The sequence below is a fragment of the Anabrus simplex genome, chromosome 1, assembly GCF_040414725.1.
Source record: "Anabrus simplex isolate iqAnaSimp1 chromosome 1, ASM4041472v1, whole genome shotgun sequence".
In the NCBI taxonomy this organism is placed as follows: domain Eukaryota; kingdom Metazoa; phylum Arthropoda; class Insecta; order Orthoptera; family Tettigoniidae; genus Anabrus; species Anabrus simplex.
The window spans coordinates 975317169-975335008 of NC_090265.1; positions in this window are offsets into that span (position 1 = coordinate 975317169).

A 17840-nucleotide genomic window follows, 5' to 3' on the forward strand; every position below is an offset into this window, starting at 1 on the left:
ATTTATTTCGCAAAAATCACGGCACTTGAACAATTTAATGGCTTTAAATTGTTCGAAAACGCATTCGAGATGACAGAACTAATTATCATATTTCCAAAATCACCAATGCCGAATGTGAAAAGGCTTATGGAAGGCTGACTTCCTTCTTACAGATTACTGTTGATCGCAACTGCGAGCTCACTGATTAGCTTTCTCTGCACTTTGATTCAATCTCACTTACTATATTACCATCCTGGGAGAACACACAACCCAAATACTTAAAACGATCTACCTGTTCCAATTCTGTATCACTAATCTGACATTCAATTCTGATGAATATTTTACCTACCGACATTTTAGTTTTCGAAGGATCAATTTTCATACCATACGCATTGCACCTATTTTCAAGGTTCAAGATATTAGACTGCAGGCTTTCGGCACAATCTGCCATTAACATCAAGTCGTCATCATAGACCAGAGTGCTTACTACTTTTACACCTAACTGAATTCCTCCCTGCCGTTTTATACCTTTCAGCAGATGATCCATGAAAACTACGTACAGCAAAGGTGAAAGGTTTTAGCCTTGTCTAACCCCTGTATGTACCCTGGACCAAGAACTCATTCTACTATCAATTCTCACTGCAGCCCAATTGTCAACATAAATGCATTTCATTGGTTTCTAATAACCCTCAGAAAGTGGTAACCCACGGACAAATTTCAGTATCGGCCGTGTCCACCCACGATCTTATATTTCTTGCTTACTCACTTCGCGTTCCAAAATTTAAACCTAGGTATATAACGTGCAGGAACATGAAAGATATTGACATGTATGAATTAAGACACGATGCCTACAATTTTCCGTGGAATAGAATTTTAAATCTGACAGACATTGATGAAAAAATAAATACATTTAATTCGTTAATACACAATCTATACAACAAACATGCACCAAAAAGACAGATCAGAATATCCCGCGAACCTAATCTATGGCTAACCTCTGTAGTTAAAAATATGATGTCTCAACGTGATGCTCTTTCGAAGGATCAATTTTCATACCATACGCATTGCACCTATTTTCAAGGTTCAAGATATTAGACTGCAGGCTTTCGGCACAATCTGCCATTAACATCAAGTCGTCATCATAGACCAGAGTGCTTACTACTTTTACACCTAACTGAATTCCTCCCTGCCGTTTTATACCTTTCAGCAGATGATGTCTTTACCGACATTACAAACGTACTCAGGACCCAAATGGCTATGAACAGAATAAAATAATTAAGAATATAACTAAACAGATCATCCGTAACCTTAAAATTAAATATGTTCACGAATCAGTAAGTAACCTAAATACGGCTAGTGCCTGGAGGTATCTTCTAGCCATAGACATAGGAAAAACACATGAACAGCTTCAGGTACCTGACATTCCTCTCGATGATTTAAATGAGTATTTCACTGAAGAGAGACCTCAGTCTAATCCGCTTAACAGACCACACGTAAATAACGTCCAAGCACCTGTCCCACAAAATCGCCCCTGCTTTGCCTTTCGTATCGTCAGCATTAATGAATTTAAGAAAGTCTTGTATTCAATTAAATCCAAAGCAACTGGTGTCGATGAAATTCCTTTTTACTTTCATACATAATGTTATTGGCGCTATTATACCCATTCTCGCCCATATTTTTAATTACTGTCTCAAAAAAGTCACGTTACCGACAATTTGGAAGTACGCCAATGTAATTCCACTTCCTAAAAACCCAGGTTCGAAACTCCTATCCGATTACCGTCCCATTTCGATTCTCCCTGCTCTCTCCAAAGCGTTATAACGGTTGGTACATGCGCAAATACTGGAATACCTTCAGGCTCACCTCTTGACCCGCTTCAAGAAGGGTCACAGCACAGCAACTGCCTAACTCAAAGTGACTTGAGGACATCAGACAAGCAATGGACGAAAGACAAGTGACAATACTCACACTCTTTGAATTCTGCTGTGGTTTTGACACGATAAACATCCAGACATTGCTGATGAAGCTCAAATCGTTTTTCGGTAATGTTGCTTTAAAAAATGTTACCGCATATCTTACAGATCGTATGCAACGTGTTCTAGTACAAGAAACTGCTTCTCAGTGGCGACTCCGAAAGGCAGGAACCTCCCAAGGTTCTGTTCTTGGTCCTCTTTTGTTTGTCCTCTTTATTACTGACATCTCCTCTAAAATAACGTATAATAGGTATCATCTCTTTGCTGACGACCTGAAAGTTTACTGCCACGTTAATATAAATGATATATTTAATGCAATAAGAGATATTAACTCCGACTTTCAATAGCTCAGTGTGTACGCCAGTGAAAACTCTCTCCTTCTCACCCCCTCCCCAAAAAACTCAAACAATATTTATCGGTTCTCAGAAATGATTAAACATCATGCATAAAAATTATGCTATTCCTCCGGTGACATTAAATGCCACAGTAATCCCGTTCAGTAAGGAAGTAAGGAACCTAGGTATGACCCTGACTGAAAATATTGATTGGTATGCACACGTAAGAAATACATGTAGAAAGATGTACGCGACGCTACACCCTCTGAAACGACATAAGGACATTTTGCCACAAGACGCGAAGATGAAACCACTCCAAACTTTAACACTACCAATACTTGACTACTGCGACATTGTCCTCGTTGGTGCAACCCGTGAACAAACTATGAAACTTCAACGAGCATTGAACTCTGGTCTTCGATTTCTTTTTAACTTGAGTTACGATGCTCACATAACCCACAGGTACACATTTATTTCATGGCTGAAACCCGAGAGGCGACGGCAATACGTTGATACATCGAACTCGGAAGAAAAATCTACCCAAATGCATCTCTTCAAAATTCCATTTATTATCCTCATTCCATAATTGTAACATAAGATCTGGCACATCCCTCGCTATTCCCGTCAACCAGTCTTCAATATATAACAGATCCTTCTTTGTGGCTGGATCACGGCTTTGAATTCACTTCCAGCTGCTGGCAGGAGCTCAAACTCAGAATCAAAATTTAAACTGCATTACCTGTTGAATACCGCTGATTGTTTCGAGTGTATGATGACTTGTGTGCTTGTGATTATTATTATTATTATTATTATTATTATTATTATTATTATTATTATTATTATTATTATAGTGTAATGTACATAATATTTAGCTTCTTACTCATGTACATAGATCACTTTTATAGCCATACTTATATTTCCATTTACTTTATTACTTAATGTGTTATCTTTATGCAGTGCTTATTTTTTCAGTTTGTATCTTACATTTTCATTATGAATTTGTCTCTTTCTTATTATCTTTACGCTCCGAATTGTATTCTATTTTATTTGTTGATCTCTGCTTTCTTTCATTATATGTTGTCCAAATCTGTAATTTTTAGCTTATCTTTGATTTTAAAATAGAATAGTACATTTCTTCTATATTTTTTTATATTATCTGTAAATTAATTATGTGGTTAAGTGTAAGAGAGGGCCACGAGCCCTAACTTTGGCACTGCTAAAGTCAGCCCTGAAAATGGTTTTCCGTGGTTTCCCATTTTCACACCAGGCAAATGCTGGGGCTGTACCTTAATTAAGGCCACGGCCGCTTCCTTCCCACTCCTAACCCTTTCCTGTCCCATCGTCGCCGTAAGACCTATCTGTGTCGGTGCGACGTAAAACAACTAGCAAAAAAAAGTCAATAAATAAATAAATAAATAAATAAATAAATAAATAAATAAATAAATAAATAAATAAATAAATAAATAAATAAATAAATAAATAAATAAATAAATTTTTCCCTCGGTAACCTGTCATATGCTTTCTCTATATCAACGAAACATAAACACAACTGTCTATTCCTCTCGTAACATTTTTCAGTTACCTGGCGCACACTGAAAATCTGATCCCTCTGTGGTCTGAAACCAAACTGGTTTTCATCCAACTTCCTATCAACCACTGATCGCACCCTCCCTTCCAAGATGCCAGTGTATCCTTTTTCTGGTATACTAATCAATGAGATACCTCGATAGTTGTTGCAATCCTTCCTGTTTCCTTGGTTATAGATATGTGCAATTATAGCGTTGTCCAATCTTCAGGTACCTTACCAACACTCCATGCTAATTTTATTATTCTATGAAGCCATTTCATTCTTGCCTTCCCACTATACTTCACCATTTCAGGTCTAATTTCATCTATTCCTGCTGCTTTATGAAAATGGAGTTTATTTTCCATCCTTTCCGCTACCTCAAGCGTAATTTCACCAACATCATTTTCCTCCTCCCAATGAGCTCCGTTGTTCGCGACACCACTATTAAGATTTCCTTCTACATTGAGAAGATTTTCAATATATTCCCTCCACCTGTCCAGTGATTCCCTGGGGTCTATTATGAGTTCACCTGAAATACCCAAAACACTGTTCATTTCGTTTTCCCTCCCTTCCTTTCTTTATTACGTCCAGAAAGGTTTCCTTGCTGCTTGATCTCGCCATTCAAGGTTATTACCAAAATGTTCCCAAGACGTATTTTTCGATTCAACAACTATTTGTTTCGCTCTGTTTCTTTCGTCTACGTACAATTCTCAGTCTGCATGAGACCTTGTTTTGAGCCATATCTGATAAGCCTTCTTTTTTAAATTTACAGGATGCTCTCACTTCATCATCCCACCAAGATGTTACCTTTTTACCATCTTTACACATAGTTGTTGGTGGGTATTCCCTTGTTGTTTCTACTACAGCATCCCTGTATGGCACCCATTCTCTTTTATATATTCTTAAACTGCTTACTGTTCACTCTTCGAAACTTCTCACTAATAATATCCATGTACTTATGTCTAATTTCCTCGTTTTGGAGATTTTATACCCATATTCGTTTGCAGACAGATGTCACTCTCTCTATCCTAGGCCTAGAGACACTTAGTTCATTACAGATCATATACGTAGTTGTCTGTATCATCGAGGAAACCACAAAAAACTCGTACAGTCGTAACAGGCTTCCTGAAATCGAAGTCGGTTAAGATATAGTCTAATATGGATCTGGTACCTCTACCCTCCCATGTGTAGCTGTGAATAGCCTCATGGTTGAAGAATGTATTCGTAATTGCTAAACCCATTATAGCACAAAAGTCCAGCAAACGCTTCCCATTTCCATTAGTTTCCATTTTATCTTCCCCACATTTACCAGTCGCCCTTTCGTATCCCTCAGTTCTATTTCCAACCCTCCTATCTAAATCGCCCATTATCACTATCCTATCCTTGCTGTTGACTCTGACTACTTGTCAACTTCATTCTCATCTGCACCGTCACATGGTGAATACACTGAGACATTTCTCGTCCTAATTCCTCCAACTGCAAAATCTACCCAGCTTAACATAAACTATGTTGCGTGCAATGGTATTCCTGATGAACATCCCCTCCCAAACTCTGCACTTCCCTTTACCCGTAAGGTACACTTTATGATATCCTGTCTCTTCCTCGTTATCTCTACTTGCCCGAATAATTACTCCTAGCACATCCAGATGCATCCTTTATGCTGACTCAGCCAGTTCAACTGTCTTCCGTAAGCCCCATTAATATTGATAGGTCCACATCGAATTCCATTTTGTTCGCCAAGTTGTTTCCAAGAAGTCCCTCACTTGTCAAATGGGAGTGGGACTCCGTTACTCCCATAGGTCCAAGGCTTGCTTATAATGTTTTGTGCTCGGTAAATTGATGAAGCAGGACGCTACCCTACTTACACATAATCCAATTGAGGATCTCTCCTCTAACGGGTTAGGGACAACTGGTGGACTGTATAGTCCCAGCCGCCTGAGCACAAGGAGGGCCATGACTCAGAATATGTCCGAGATGCCCACTCCCATTCCATATTAACTGGTATCCCGAATCTCAGGACCACTTACTAGGCCACTCAGCCGTTGTCCATGGTTCACGAACTAGGACGTGACTACAGTAACCCACACCATGAACCATGAACATTTGAATATAAAGAAACACGTACTTTTCTTTGTTTTCGGAATATCCACTCTGGGGGGGGGGGGGGGGGTGAAAAAGAGGTGAAAAAGAGCGTGAATTCTTAAAATGAGTATATCTCAATACCTCAATGTGTTACAGACGTAATAATTGGTATCTCCTTTTCAAATAAGGGAGCAAGAATTTGTTTTCTGAAAATCAACTTAAGGGAATGAAACGAATTGAAAATGCGGGTGAACTCTTAAAATAAGTATGTTTCAAACTTAACATGTTACAGATGTGAAAATTGTTTTTTGGAATCTCCTTTAAAAATAGGGAAACACGTATTTGTTGTTTTCGGAATGTCGATTTAAGAGGGAGGTGAAAATAAGTGAAGGAGTTGAATTTTGTTTAGGAGGATACTTATATTTCAAAAACTAAAGATGTTACACAGGTGAAAATTGGTATTTGGAATAAATAAATACGTATTTTTTGTTTCCGGAAAATCCACTTAATGGGGGTGAAAAGAATTAAAAACCGGGTGGATTTTTAAATGAGTGTATCTCAAGAACTTAACAAACTACAGATGTGAAAACTGGTATTTGGAATCTCCTTTAAAACTAAACGAAGATTTATCATTTTGTTTTCGGACAAGCCGCTTAACAGGGGTGGAAAGAAGTGGAAAATGATTTGAATTACTTTTATGAGGATACTTTTATCTCAAAAACTCAAGATATTACTGACGTGTAAAGTAGTATTTGGAATCACCTTTTAAAATAAGGGAACATGTATTTTTTTGTTTCGACTTGGGAGAGGACCGTTTCTCACATGTCGCATGTCCCAGAGTTAGTTCTGGCAGTAGCCTGGTCATCTTAGCCCCAAAAGGCAATACCACACAATGTGGTTTACTAAGACTTTCTGAGGTAAAAGTAACTCAACTTTCCGGTGAGCTTTTATACTTTAGGGATTTTTCATAAAATGCCTTAGTGCAGTACGGAGGAACGATTACTTTTATCAAATTACGAAAATCACGTGAGCGAAGCCGCGGGCAACCGGTAGCAAATACACATTGACGTAACATAAAACATTACAGTGCGTCTGCAAAAGATAGAAAAGGGCCAACCACGAAGGGCGTGAAACGGAACGACACTCTAGGCCTCTCAAATTCCATCGGAGTCAGAAAATAACAAAATTGACCGAGGGAAATCATTCAGGAGAGATGAAAGTGAGGAGCCTGGCACAAGTAAGTGGAAATAATACCAGGCGCAGCTACGAGATCCGTTGTCGCCAATCGCGAGCGCCTGGGGATGGCCAATTTTAGTCGCCTCTTGCGACAAGCAGGGGGCGCCGTAGGTGTATTTTACCATCTTCACCCTCACGAGAAGAAAATCAAGTTTATCGCTTTCGTAGCCACTATTTTCTTTAATGTGCTAGTATTATAGATAAGAGTAACTCGCTACACGCCTTTTGCATGCAGACCGATTGTACAGTTCTAGGAAACAATTACTGCCTGACATTCAACTAAATATATGTGTTCTTCTTCTTCCTTTTATCTCGCTACGGCCTCTATAGGACGACGGGTTGTTCTGTCACGGTTTGGGTTTTTGTTTAAGGAATGTTTAAAGTTTGGTTGTACTGAATTGATATGGTGGTGGTGAGTATTGCTTCAGAGGAAGTAAAAACCTTGCTTGTGCCTTACAACAGTCTTATAAAAATACAGAATATATCTACCCAAACAATCCTAAATCATGTTTAATGTCACAGAAAAGAACACTCTAATACAAATAATCTGCTGACTTCACGTATGTGCTAATGAATGACTTACGATCCCATAAACTGCGTTCGTAATTCAATAAACCAAAAGCGTTAGAGCATTTTCAGAATATAGAGCTAATTATTACCTACCATAAAGAACCTTGTAACGTTTTACTATTAAACCAGTGGAGTGTGAACTTCATCACCATAATCTAACACGCAAGCACAATTAGACCTTAGTCTAAACAAATATTTTTTCTCTATCATATTACAAGGAAGGGAGTATCTAATTTCCGGTGCGATGCTTCTCAAACTTTGCCGAGCCGAGTCCCCCGCCCCCTCTGTTAATGACTAAGGGGTTGGGGTGGTACTTTGCACCCTGATAAGCTCAGCATTGGGATGGGTAATGAGTATTGTTCCATCCAGCTAGTAGTTTACTGCACATGCGCAAGGCGAGACACTGTTTCTCCTTCTTATTATATGAAAGACCTCGTAAGTCATTCTTAATGAGCTTATCAGATTACACGAATATGTCTAGAATTAAACAATATTTAATTCTATATAATTAAATGGAGATGTAATTCCCTTTTGTTTTGCTTAAGCACTCATAAGTTCGAAAACATAAATAAGAGGTAATTGGCGCACAATTTCATTAGGTTTACTGGAAGTGTTCTTTTGTACATGCTTTTTCACACAAGAACTGTTTAAAAGGCCACATGGCTTCTAATCAACCAACCTACAGCATGTTAACAAAGAAGGAAACAAACATACAAACAAACAAACAAACAATCAAACAAAGAATCCTTTAAAGCTTTTACTGAACAATTTCAGTTCAAATGTATTGTATAAAATATTATTACAACTTTATTTATGACAAACTACGGAGATTGACCCATATTTTGTTTGAGTTATAATTAATAGGAGAGGTTTACTCACCGAGATGTTAATGGCGTGTTCGGAAAGGCGTGGGTTGGATTCCCTGTTAGGAATTCCAAAATTTAGAAAGGATATTTATACTTCTGATGTTTCTGAGGTTCATTTATCATGCACCAAAAGTAATTACCATGTTAATTCCTAGGAGCAAAGGCGATCGAGCATAAAGCCATCCATTCTACCCCGCTTAGTGCTGAGGTTACGAATACTAAAAACTTAACTTTACACCCTTCAAAATGACCTCATCACCGGTACGGTGGTAGCTTTACCGTGCTGTAATTAGCAAGTTTAAAATAAACAAACATATATCACGATAACCAATAAATATTAAACCACTTATAAGTTTGTAAAACTGCCCTAAAATGCTTAAGGCAGGCGATAGTCTCACATAGTGGAGCGCCTAAACCCAAGTTAAAAGTTTCAACTCGGGCTCAATACACGGACAGGTCTTTTGGTGACAGTGGGATAGGAAATGTCTAGGACTGGGAAGGAAACAACCGTGGCCTTAATTACGATACAGCCCAATCATTTGCCTGATGTGAAAATGAAAACATACGGACAACAATCTTCATTACTGCTGATGAAATGTCGTATGGCTTTTAGTACCGGAATATCCCAGGAAGGGTTCGGCACGCCAGGTGCAGGTCTTTCTATTTGACTTCCGTAGGCGACCTGCGCGTCGTGATGAGGATGAAGTGATGATGAAGACAACACATACACCCAGCCCCGTGCCATTGGAATTAACCAATTAAGGTTTAAATCCCCGACCCGGCCGGGAATCGAACTCGGGACCCTCTGAACCGAAGGCAAGTATGCTGACCGTTCAGCCAATGAGTCGGACATTACTGCTGATGATGGGGTTTGAATAACCATCTCCCTAATTCCAGCTAACAGGTACACGATCCGTACCGTGCAGCTAATTTGTTTGGTGGTCAGAAGATAACTTTTTCAGTATGGACTACTCACAGGAAGAAATTTTTTTTTTAAAGGCATCACGTTATTCAGAAAGAAGTGTGGTAGAAGGCATTACAATTCTGGGAGTGTTTCACACTAAATATAGATTGTAGCTATTTGTACTATGGTACTAGCTGTATAGGCCTGCCCCGTGGTGTAGTGGTAGCTTGCCTGCCTCTAAACCGGAAGCCCCAGGTTCAATTTCTGGCCAGGATAGGAATTTTTACCTGGATCTGAGAGGTGGTTCGAGGTCCACTCAGCCTACGTGATTACAATTGAGGTGAGATGGCGGCCCCGGTCTCCGAAGCAAAGAATAACAGCCGAAAGGATTCGTCGTGCTGACCACATGGCACCTCATAATCTGCAGGTCTTCGGACTGAGAGTGGTCGCTTCGTAGGCCATGGACCTTCGGGGCTGTTGCGCCATGGGAAAAGAAGAAGACGACGACGACGACGATTCACTGTATAGCTGCACTCGTTTACTGAGTTCCTTGTCTCATTCATAATTAACTGGACAAATCCCGGATAAAGTGCTCATTCTTGAGAACTCTGAATTAGACTGAGAGAACCTATCAAATCTGTAGTGAATGGCTGAATATTAATGATTCGAAATGTACAATTCTTGTCGTTGGATAACGCGAGTAACTATCTATATATGTGTCAATCTAGCTGAACAGATGAATCTAAATTGCATGAAATAATAAAGCGGACGAATTATTTTAGAATGACGCATAGTCAACGGTTTACTAAGCTCTCGAGAAAGAAAACGCGCAGCTATATCGGAGGTATGAATACGTCTTCCTGACGGTAAAGGACAGATCGAATTACAGCAAACTCCTGATTATCCGGGCTAATCACCGGACAGATTTGCACGGATAACCGAAAACAGGGATAATACAATTTTGTACATTTTAATGCACAGTGAAACTTATAAAAATACATAACATACAATACTGTTTGGAAGTGCAATAATGTGAAATAATTAACACATTCCATAACCACTTTTATCAATGAAGTAGGCCAGTTTAAAAACTACTTACATAAAACACTTCAGGTACAAAACGTGAATTCTAAGAGAGGCTGATTTTTTAATTTCCCTCTGAGCTTTGCCTAAAAACTTACGTGCGTTAGTGTCATGTTCAGTAGCTAGAAAAATACGTGTCAATAAACCACCCAGCAGCATGGTCTTGGTAACGTGACTCTCAGTTCAGCAGTCACTGAAGTCTCATTTCAGCAATGTGTGAGTGAGTACATGCCGCTATGTTCTCCATCGACTGTTTATTCGTCAGTAACGTTCAGCGGATAATTCATTCGTGTATAGTGTCTGTCCTATTAGAGTAGGCGATGCGTTATCTTATTCTGAAATGATTAAGCGGGGTGTTCCATAAGGCACTATCCTTGGAGCTTCATGTTTCCTTATATCCAATAAATGATACGAGTATAGAACTGAAATCGATAGAGTGAAAGTACGTCATAGGGACCATTGTAAGTAGCTAGGTTTTAATATAAGGAAATTTGTAAATAAAGTTCTATTCACATGGTTATGAGCGTACTGACGTCTTGTAGTAAGCATATGAATGAGAGGGCGTATAAGTCACTGGCAAGACCTCAGTTGGAGTTTGGTTCCAGTGTATGCGACCCTCACCAAAGCTACTTGATTCGATAACTGGAGAAGATCCAGAGGAAAGCGGCGCGATTTGTTCCAAGGGATTTCAGACGAAACAATTGTGTTACGAAAATATTACGAACTTTGGGCTGGGAGAGACTTGGGAGTAAGGAGATGAGCTCCTTGACTAAGCGGTATGTTCAAGGATGTTAGTGGAGATAATTAGCAAACGAATAAGCTTGAGTGAAGCTTTGAAAGGTAGGTTTAAGTTTGAAATCAAGAGAACAAAGTGTGGCAAATATTCTTTTATAGGAAGAGAAATTAGGGAATGGGGTAACTTATGAAGTGAAATGCTCGATAAATTTCAAAGTTCTTAGAAATCATTGAAGAAGGAAGACAACTGTTAGGCAATCTGCCACCTGCGCGAGAGCGCTAAATGCATATCAATGATTGATTGATTGATTGATTGATTGATTGATTGATTGATTGATTGATTGATTGATTGATTGATTGATTGATTGATTGATTGATTGATTGATTGATTGATTGATTGATTGATTGATTGATTGACTGAAGTAAACTGTCAGTCTCAGGTAAGGGTCCAATGGTCTCCAGCCCACACTTCCCCATGTGAGAGACCCTAGTGGTTCTACTTTAAGTCGTCTCTTACTGCAGGCATGGGATAATGTTGATGTATTGTACCACAGATACGAGCACGGACCAAACTAGTGGGAAGCTAATATGCTGCCTCTGGTACCACGGTGGCGGCTTCATCACCTGTATCAGCTGATAGTTGTAAAGCCTGAGATTATCGAGTTTCATTCTGTTGATTACCACATAAATTATACGGTATCCAATATCATAGCCGTAGGCTTGAGTTGCACGTGCCACTTGCAGAGGGCTCTGGTTAATGATGGACTGGCAGAAATTGGGTGTCGCTATCCTTATTGCCCTGTCAATAGTGTAACGCGTCACTTCGGTGTCATGTGCCTAGAACACAGTGGCTCTTACTGATACGCCAACAGCGCCATAGTTCTACCAATAGCACGTTGACAGCCGTTGCTGAATTATGAAACTGAGGTTTGCAACCCCAAGTACTTCTTACGTGTGTAGTGTGGCTGTTAACTTGTGTATATCTAATACTATAAAATTCCGGCCCCTGGGCTAATAAGCATACTGCCCTTCGGTTCAGAGGGCCCCGGGTTCCATTCCCGACTGCGCCGAGGATTTTAACTGCTTATGGCTAATTCCTCTGGCCCGAGGTCCTGAATTTCTGTTCATCTACCTACAACACACCACACTACGAACAACCACAGAAACGAGGAGTAATAGTGAATACATCAGTTCGCACAGGGTTGGTATGATGAAGGGCATCCGGCCGTAAAACTGAGCCATATTAACCGGAAGTATTTACCCTAATAAACAGGGATAGAGGATAATAATAATAATAATAATAATAATAATAATAATAATAATAATAATAATAATAATAATAATAATAATAATAATAATAATAATAACAACATGCCCTTGCTGGCAGGATGTAGTGTTTACAGTGCACTATGTCTTCTGGTATGGGCTAGAATAAATTTGTTACTTTCATTGACCTGTCTCAGTCTCATCCTTGGCTTTGACAATTTGAAAGTGACCGAGGTATGAGCGATGCTAGTAATACCATACCTTATGCAGCCAGTCCCAGTTATGAATGGCGTGAAAATATCGCTCATACGGTCGGTTGGCGCATGAATTCCAATGGTCTTGGCAAACTGATAAGTAATAGCAACTTCTGGCTCAGTGAGGAAAGTAACGGGAAACTACCTCACTCCTTATTTCCCTGGTTTGTCTCTTCAGTGACACCTAGGCTGTCTATGACAGCTATTCGTGCAGCTGTAAAGGATCAAATTAGCCTTCGGGCTGAATACCCAACATACAACAACAATAATAATAATAATAATAATAATAATAATAATAATAATAATAATAATAATAATAATAATAATAATAATAATGCCGGGCCGAGTGGTTCAGACGGTGAGGCGCTGACCTTCTGATCCCAACTTGGCAGGTTCGATCCTGGCTCAGTTCGGTGGTATTTAAAGGTGCTCAGATATGTCAGCCTCGTGTCGGTAGATTTACTGGCACGTAAAAGAACTCCTGCGGGACTAAATTCCGACACCTTGGCATCTCCAAAAACCGTAAGAGTAGTTAGTTGGACGTAAAACCAATAATAATAATAATAATAATAATAATAATAATAATAATAATAATAATAATAATTTCTTTTTTTGTTTTGAGAATTTGCTTTACGTCGCACCGACACAGATAGGTCTTATGGCGACGATGGGATAGGAAAGGACTAGGAGTCGGAAGGAAAGCGATAGTGGCCTTAATTAAGGTACAACCACAGCATTTGCCTAATGCGAAAATGGTAAACCACGAAAAGCCATCTTAAGGCCCACCGACGGTGGGATTCGAACCCACTATCCCCCGAATGCAAGGTGACAGAATAAAGCTACCGACACGAGGCCGATCTAAGCATACGAGAAGTGTTGAGGGAAGTAGGACTACTTTATGCATTGACTACATAAGCTCTTAAGGAAGGTATATTCCTACCTGCTCAGCTTCCGTAACCGAATTCTCTTTCTGGAATGAAACAACAATTAATAAGGCAGTATTATATAGGACCGTTACATCTTAGTATAAAGAACGACCCTACGCCACCATTCAGCCACTAACGCCAAAAGTACCCAGGTGCAGCGAACGAGATAAGAATACAACTGACATCAGTCATTAGGATGAGATGAAGGTATGGGGCATTCCTAGGTGACCTCTATAGGATTAAAGTTTTATAATCCCCATTCCCTATTATATATAAGGAAGAAATATCAGACTTAAATCATCCAAGAGCTCCAGACACTATATAGTTCTTGCATGGTCACCCGCAGGATCTTTTCCAAGAGGAGGGGGGGCGGGGCACATTAACAATTTTCTAGATCAACTTTCCTGCTATAAAGGAGATACATTATTTAATTTCATTACCTACCTAGAGGATGATGATACGCAACCAGCCCCACCCCTACCCATTTTTGTTGCATTTCTTACTTGATTCTTTAAATGCAGGTCTTCGCTGCTCTGAAACAGTTGGCTACTTTATGGCCAGAACGAATGGATATTTAGCCTTTAGTTCAGAGCCCAATAAGTCGATCGTTTGTCATTGTTGATCTAAGCCAAGATTTCACCCTACGAAGCGTGCTGAAACTCCTCTCCGCTGTGCACGTTGTCGCGGGCAGGGAAATACTAATTTCTAAAACAACACTTATGCTTGAGTGAAAATCCTTACTTTCTTTTAAAAGTTCCAGGAAATTCATATCTGGTTTACAGTCCTTGGTTTGCCACACGTCATACCACAACTCTGCGTCCACCATTAACCTGTATATTTTGTATATGTCAGAAGCAACTTTCATGGAATGCAAAAAAATCTTCCTTTCTTAATGTCTTCATAACACAAAGATGGAGAGAATACAGCATCAGTATGGTCTTGCTTTGTTCTCCAAATCGCGATTCTAGAGATTGTATCAGTGAGTCCATGTAGGGAATGTAGATTGAAACTCTGTAATAGTCCTCAGCCTTAGTTTCATTGGCTTGGCAGCGAGGCGAGGGAGAGTTATTTAAAATCCACTATTAGAAGCTGTGTCCTCAGCACCTACCATTATTATTTGAAAGTGGGTAATTGCGTCTAATCGTTACTTTTTTAAAATATCCAGTAGCAACAAGATATGTTCTCTAACTTTGAAGAGCTCCAGTCCTTCCGCTTGAAGGGAGTTTGTTATAGGTTCTAAAAAGCCACTGTATTTTGCCATTATGTGTATTGCAACAATAAAGGCCGAGTTCGATGCTGAACAGTGAAGGTTATGTGCACGTTGTCGAGTCTTGGAATTAACTTCGCCAGTTAGAAATATTTTCGAGAGCCTTCAGGATACTGGAAGCGTTTTCTGAAAAGAGCCTAATGCTTTTGTACTATGAGGACCATATTGTTTCACAGAAAAGAGCTAAGTTGCAGATCTGCTTTCTTCGGAGTGGACTTTCACGAAAGAAGTGAATTATTTCCTTGATGGTAACTTTTTTTTTTTTTTTTTTTTTTGCTAGTTGCTTTACGTCGCACCGACACAGATAGGTCTTACGGCGACGATGGGATAGGGAAGGGGTTGGAAAGGGAAGGAAGCGGCCGTGGCCTTAATTAAGGTACAGCTCCAGCATCTGCCTGGTGTGAAAATGGGAAACCACGGAAAACCATTTTCAGGGCTGCCGACAGTGAGGTTCGAACCTACTATCTCCCGAATACTGGATACTGGCCGCACTTAAGCGACTGCAGCTATCGACCTCGGTCTTGATGGTAACTGCCGCATTATTCACAACAGAGTGTTCATTGAGGTTAAGTTTATGACTAGCACAGTGACAAAAAAGAGCTTTTTGATGCCTATCTTGTATTAATTTTACAACTTCACCTTCACGTCCTGCCATAGTAGCAAAACCATCGTATCCTTGACCACATAGTTTGATTAAATCCAGACCAGAGCTTGTTATAACATTCAAAATTGAATTCGTGATTGACTTGGCATTCATTTCTTCTAAAGGCTGAAACCCAAGGAATTCTTCACATACTTTCAAATCATCACTAGATGTATTCTTGACGAACTGAATTCCAATACATAGCTGCTCAGTTCCAGATATGTCAGCTGTATCTCTCGTAATTTTATTCAAAAAACTTATCATTTCATTTTGAATTCGATGATAAGAGTACTTGTAATTTTTGCCGAATTTGAGAGATGTTCTTGTAGTAGAGCATCTCACTCCTCCAGGCGGAATTGTAATAAATCATGGAAAATTCCCCTGTAGGACGTTTTCCCTCGAAGTGAGATATCTTGGGTGCTACAGAAAATGATAGTTGACAAAACTGGTTCCAGCTTCTTTCTATTTTATTCAATCTGACGGTGAAAAATACTATTGATTTGATCAGCTACCGTGAGTTGCCTTCCTTCGTAGATGTCCGCAAAGTTTTTCGGTTTTCTGGTGATTCTCTATCCCAATTTGATTTTATATGGTCTTTGGCGCTGGCATTGAAGTCCTTATATTTTGTGAAAGATTTCGTAATGAATGAACCATGAAGAACTCTTTTAATGCTCGGCTTAAACAGAACACACCTTCGGCATAAAGCGCCCTTCAGTTCACGAGAATAGCATAGCCACGTAGAATAACCCTTCAACCATTGGTGTCTGAAAGCGCGGCTGATTCCAGCTCGCAAATCACCTTGTGGAACCCATGGTTTTAACAATAATTCATACTTAAGAGTGTCACGTATATTTTCCTGCATTAAGAACATGCCAATGCCTTTTCTATCACTTTCATCTTTCAGAAACACTACGTTAGTAATATACCCCCATGGAGTTCCGCTTTATCATAGCATTGTTCTATATCTTGTGAAGAATCCAGTTCGCGAACACTGCACTCTTTGTTCTGTTCAACACTGTCACTTGACGCATTTATTTCCTCAGAACGTCCAGCTCCTTCACTTAAGTTACTAAGTTTAGCCTTTCTGAAAAACCGTCTTATACCCATTCCTAATGCATAAAAGTAGCAAAATCGTGTGACTGTATTAGCAATAATTTGTAACCGCTAAGTTAAATAGATAAAAATTACTAAATCACTTCTCACTATAATAGTCGCTTTGATAACAGCACAAACATCCCAGAATCAATGAACTATTATACAATGATTCGATTGTAGTTGATTTAACACTACAAGTTAAGTATCTACTGTACAACAACAATGGCAGGCTGCCATTCTAATATAGCAATCGTCACTTTGTTTACAAGAAATCACCCACCGTATTACTGCAAGTCTAAAAAAAAAAAAAATAAAAAAAAAAAAAAAAACAATATACAGAATTTAGCAGCGCGAACAAAGATTGCGGTAAGATGAAACGGCGTAAAATTAGGCGAGAGCACAATAAATAATCCGCTTTGTAAGCACGACCTTACTGGACTCATGTCTTATCTTATCAGTCAGTAAACATGACCTTAGTTTTAAGGGTTGAGCTTCGCTAGAGGTGTGGTATTGTATAAAAATATCTCCAGAACGCGCTTTCTCTTATGGTCACTGCCGGGGCGCAAATTCCTAAGGTACCGTACGAGGGGTGGCAAAAGTAGGTAGTCGCCACTCATGATGCTGATGATTAGTGTAATGGAAACATACCTAATAGGCGTAACCATATTGGAAACTGAAGCAATGTTTCCATTAGCAGCCTATTGTATGACATTATTAGAATATTTTTCTTCAATATAAAAAACCAATATAACGTCAGCAACATTAAATTGTTTACAGAAATTTCCGGTTATAACAGATGCTACATGACTGTCAGTAAGTTCAGTTCATGAACTAATCTGATATGATATTAAACAATTGAACATCAACCATGGGCAAGCGCGTGCGCCCATGAGTTCTTGTTGTCCAAACTCATATCACTTCCTATATCGCTTCCTATATCTCGGTTCTTCCTTCAACCGATCATCATCCTCATTATCATGCAATCCTCATATATATATATATCGAGCATTGACATCCTTTCAGTGAAGCCAATATTACCATTCAATTATTTTGTGTGCC